Below are 6000 nucleotides of genomic sequence, written 5' to 3' on the forward strand. Positions count from 1 at the left end.
AATAATAGAAATAATAGCGTAGCAATAACAATAATAACATTACTAATAATAATAATAGTAACATATAGTAAGGTGGAAGGATTTTTATTCTAAAAATCCGTACTTATTGTGAAAAGCATATTTTATACATTTTCTTTCTCCTTCTCCCACTCTCCCCCTCCTATGCTTTTCTCTTTGCTCTTTTACAAAGACTTGTTTGTTTGTTCATCCTCAAAGTATGCACTATTTTCCACATTTTCTCATAAGGAAACAATAAATAAATAGGAAAAAGCAATAGCAGCAATAAGGAAAGACTAAGGGAAAGGGAGAGGGAGTGAAAGAGAGAAAGGAGATTAGGTATTCAATAGATTATTTCATATTTGTAATACTACTAACTATTATAATAGATGAAATGATGTGTTTTCATACTTTATATTTATAAAATGTTTATGACTACAAACTGATAATATCATATAACATGCAGCATGCATGAGCATGCAGCATGCAGAATGTGCAGAATGCAATGCACACACACACACACACACACACGCACAACAAGCAGTGTGGAAGTTGTAACTAAATCAGTGATATTCCGGTAAAAGAGGACGAATAAACGGTTAATCCGACAATGGATTAGTTCTATAATCGGATAATACGGCAGCAATCATTCGGAATATATTTCAATTAAAAGAGGAATTTTTTCATTTGGCAAAAATTAAAATAAATTTTGTTTTTGAATAAGAATTAAAATAAATTAATATATGAATGCAGAAAAAGTAAAAGAATTTTTTTTTTTGAAAAAGGAGAAAGAATAAATTAATAATAGAATGTTAGTTATGGGAATAAATTCAATTTATAATAACTGAAAATTAACATTAAAGTTAGTTATAGTATGAAATTAAAAAGTAAAAATTAAAAGAGATATGATAATGGGAAAAAGAATTAAATAAAAACAAAAAAAAAAAAAAGAGAGAGAGAGAGAGAGAGACAGCTTGACAATAAGTTATCAAATAAACTTGAAAAGAGCAATTTTAAAAAGTTTAAATTAAAAAAAAAAAAAAGATATGAAAGAGGGAGAGAGAAAGAGATAATAAATTGTTAAATAAATTCAAACATTTACTAATATTATTAGTGAATTAATTCCACATTCTATCAAATTATTTATTTTCGTATACAAAGCATTTTGATTCTTTTTTTTTTTTTTGCAAGTAAAAATATGTAAGAATTTAAAAAAAATAAAATAAAATAAAAATAACTTTAAAAAGTTTTTGATCAAATTAGTACATTGAATTTCATTTCAATTATTAGTTTTATTGAAATATTTTATTAAATAATTAATGAAATATTTTTTTTTTTTTTAGGAAAATTTTCATTTTACTAAATGATATTTATACTAATAACTGTTACATTTACCATAAATTATAAAAATATTTTTCTAAAAAAAAAAAATCACTAAACAAGGAGAAAGAGATTAAATTTTGTGATAAATATTATCAAAGTCTAAACATACAGTTAGATTATAAAATTTAATTACACAAATGAGAATTTTTCATAGCTAAAAAAGAATTAATCGTTAAAAATTAGAAAGAGAAACTCTTTCTTTTTTTTTTTTTTTTATTTTTTTGTAATTTCCTTTTTTTTTTTTTTGATATCTAAATTTATAAGCTTTAAAAAAACAAAGTCAAAACAAAATTTTGAAAAGAAAAAAAGCAGAAAAAAAAAAGTTACAAAAATTATTAAATTTATTAAAATTCCATCCACATTTTCTTCTTTTTATTTATATCATTTTCTGTTTTTGTTTTTGAAATAATATTATCATTTTATGATGAATTTTACACATTCCTTTCATTCAATTCATATTCTCATCCAATATAAAAAAAAATGTTAAATGAATGAAAAGAAAAAAATAAAAGAAAAAAACGAAAATAACAACAACGATAATATCATTTTCAATCAAATATATTCGAGAAAGAAATAATAGAATGAAAAAAAAAAGAAAAGAAAAGGAAAAATTATATCGTTGTCCTAAAAAAAAAAAAAAAAAAAAAAAAAAAAGAAAAATGAAAGAAAACATATCAAAATTAATGAATCGTTCAAATTTTATAAATTTTACAAACAAAAAAAAAAAAGAGAAAGAAAGAATTTTTTCTTCTACTTTTTTTTTTTTCATTGTTTACTGATTTGTAAAATTTAAAGACAAGAAAATTTCAAAAATTTATAGCTATTAATCAAAAAAACAAAAAAAAACAAAAAAGAAAAGGATAAAATAAGATGGATTAATACATTGGTATAAAAATATTAATTATTCAAATCGTATCAAATGATTATTTAAGAGTATTATCTGATATTATCTGATAAATTCATACTAAGATTACTTCTATTACAATATTATAACTGATAACAATCATTGTGAACTAAACCATTATCATAATGATAGATACATTTTAATTGATTAGGATAAATTTTAACAAATTTTGCAAATAACTGATAATAATTAGCAAATATTAACCATTTCATGTAACTGATAATAATTAGCAAATATTAACCATTTCATGTAACTGATAATAATTAGCAAATATTAACCATTTCATGTAACTGATAATAATTAGCAAATATTAACCATTTCATGTAACTGATAATAATTAGCAAATATTAACCATTTCATGTAACTGATAATAATTAGCAAATATTAACCATTTCATTTAACACAATTACTTTATTATCACTCAGATATGTTTAACAATAATCTTTCAAATTAGTATATCTCACATAAATAAATTAATCTTCATTTGCTGGATAAATTTCTCTTATCAATAATAGTGACACTATAAAAAAATTGCAAGGATAGATATTAAAATTTGATTAATTAAGCTTCAATTTTTCTTTTTTTTTGCAGTCCAAAAACTTCCAATTATCTTTGCTTTATTTAGGGATTTTAAGTTATACTTTATATTTAAGATATTTGTTATACAAGTATTAGTAACAATATATCAAACAATAAATATAATTCCAACTAAGCAAACAGACAGATTAGACACAATAAAGTTAATTAAAAATTTTTAAAAATCAAAAAAGATTCCATGAGGAAAATATGAAAAAAATTGAAATTGTCACCGAATTGATGATGCATTATTATATAAATGATAGTTTGTTTAAATGAAAAGAATTACATTTTGTTGACTGTTAGAAGAATGCACAAAAAAAAAAAAAAAGAAAGTAAAAAGAAATAAAATAAATAAATTACTGGCATAAAATTTTTGATAGTTGTTTGTAAATGTTAAAATATAAAATTAAAATGACAATTTGAAAATGATCAAATTAAAAATTTTTGAAATTAGCTTTAAACATTGAAATGATTGAGAAAATTTATTAATTGATAAATTTACTAGTGAATTTGGATACATTTAAGCACTGTAAAAGTGTCATTAAACATGAAATCGTAATTTAACAAAATTTTATTCTTCTAAAAATATCAAACTTCAAAATAAAACTATTTGAATAGTTTTATTGCTTCCATTAAATCTTTTTTTTTTCATTCCTAATTTTCCATGTTAATTCATACTATAAGTGTGAAAATAATTTTGATAAAATTGCTACTCATAATTTATTGTCCTTCAAATTTCTTCTGGTCACATTATTATATCTCATTTTCATTCCTCAAATATATCAAATAATGATGAGAAGAGAAAACTGGATCATTACGATACTTATTTTTCCGGAACTAAAATATAAATAAGGCTTCATTTCTTTTTCAAGAATTTTGGACCACAAAATGAAACTTTAAATTTTTGAATAAAATTTAAAATTGTGATTGTATCCAGCGAAAATGCAAAAAAACATAATCCTCAATTGCAAATCTCATTAATTCCAATTCCATTTATTTATCCGATACAAAATCAGAAATGATTAACTTAAATCAAATGATCGATTTGCATGGAATGAAAAATTTAAATTCCATTACAACTGATTAATCAGATGATAATATATGTTACTATTAGTAAATGAAAAAAAAAAAAAAAATATTACTTAAATGAAAAATATTACTAAATGATAAATAATCTAAAAATGGTGCAAATTGTAATTAGGCTAATAATTAACTGATAAATTTTATCATTTAAAATCGTAGAGACTTGAAATATGATAACACAACTTACTGTAAAACATTAGAGAGATTAATCGATTAAACTTAATTAATCAATTCAACGATCCTTTAATCAATCACAAATGTTTTTATGCAAAATTATCTAAACTATGATCTTTTCATAAAAAATATAGCAATAATCCTTTCCAATCCTTTCCAACATCTGTGATTAATTTGGAAATTGAGAAAAAGAAAGAAAATGATCAGTTGAATGTGATGAAAATTATTTTTTTTAATTGCTTGATGAATGGATTATCATTATTTTTAATTTCTTCCTGTCTTCATTATCATTATCAGTGTTATCACCTTATCAGTTATCACTATAGTTAACACTAGTATCATTAATATTACTACCACTAATAATTTAGCTGAAATAAAATGTCATTCTTTTCTGCTTTATCTGGCACATATCGATACTTCACATTATCTTTGGACATCGATTCAGACATAACTGAAAGAGGAAATCTAGGAAATAAAATTTAATTTCTAATATTTATGATTCAATTTGAGAGTGATAAAAATTAACAATAGCTGAACACATATCAGGAAAGGAAAACAAGAAGAGTAATAGAAAGATTGAATAAGATAGTTTGTTTAAATAATATTTAATTATTAAAATATTAATTATTTAACGAAGTCATTACCGCCAACACATCCACTAATGAAAGTGGAGAAGAGAGGAGAAGGAAAGGAAAGAAAATATTTGACAAATTGGGAAGGATAATTACCCGAGAAATGAAATTTCAAGAGCGATTATCATGCGATTATCATTCATCTCTTTTAGTCAGTGAACAGCGCTGATATGAATGACAATGACGATGACAATGACGATGACAATGTCAATGACAATGACAATGACAATGACAATGACAATGACAATGACAGGAAAATCGAATCGGAGAAGATAGGATGGAAGAAGATTGACATTTAGTAAAACAAAATCAATATTTTTGGCTAGTGGCTATTTTATATTTCGTCCAATTTTTCTTTCCTTTCTTCTCCCTCTCTCTCCCTCCCTCTCTCTCTCTCTTTCTACCTCTCTTTGTTCCTCTTTCCTCCTTTTTTTCTTTTTTAACGAAAATTATAATTCATAATGAAAATGTTAAGCTTAATTAATCAAAATTGTCAAAATTTTAAAAAAAAATGAAAAGAGAAAAATTATTTGTTTAATTGTTAAAAATTTGAAAGCTAAAATAAAATTATCATATAGAAAAAAAAAATGAATAAAAAGAAAAATTTTAAAGAAAATTTAAATCACAAATATATTATATATTATTTAATTTTACTTTAAAAACACACACACATATATACGCCAATATAAAAATGAATAAAAAAAAAAAAACAAAATTGGTTGTCATGGAAAATATTACCAAATAGCAAAAGTTTTAGCTCATTTTTTTTTTTTTTTGCACAAAATAGCTAACCATTGAAAATAATAAAATTTTAACAAAAAAATTAAAAAAAAAAAAGGAAAATGAAAATTATTGAATGCGAAAGTTATTTTGTTTGTTTTTTTAAATAGCTTTTAGCTATTTGTTTGTTTGTTTTTTTTTTTTCCTTCACAAAAATAAACATAACATCCATTATGGTTAATTTGATTAGTTAATAAACCTATTTAAAAAAACAAATAAATTACAATATTTGTAAAACAACGTAAAATATTTGTGAAAAACGAAATCTCTTTTTTTTAATTTAATTTCTTTTTTGGTTTCAAATAGAATTTGTCGATATTAAAAGAGATAAACTTATTGCATGCAAAATTAATATTCATTGTTTATCAGTTCAATGAATGATCATTATTTATTAAAATTTGTTGATTATTAATTTATATATTAAAACTTCATAGTTGTTTGATAATTTATTGATTAATTGATATCATC

This window comes from Brugia malayi (genome assembly GCF_000002995.4).
Source record: "Brugia malayi strain FR3 genome assembly, contig: Bm_v4_Chr4_scaffold_001, whole genome shotgun sequence".
In the NCBI taxonomy this organism is placed as follows: domain Eukaryota; kingdom Metazoa; phylum Nematoda; class Chromadorea; order Rhabditida; family Onchocercidae; genus Brugia; species Brugia malayi.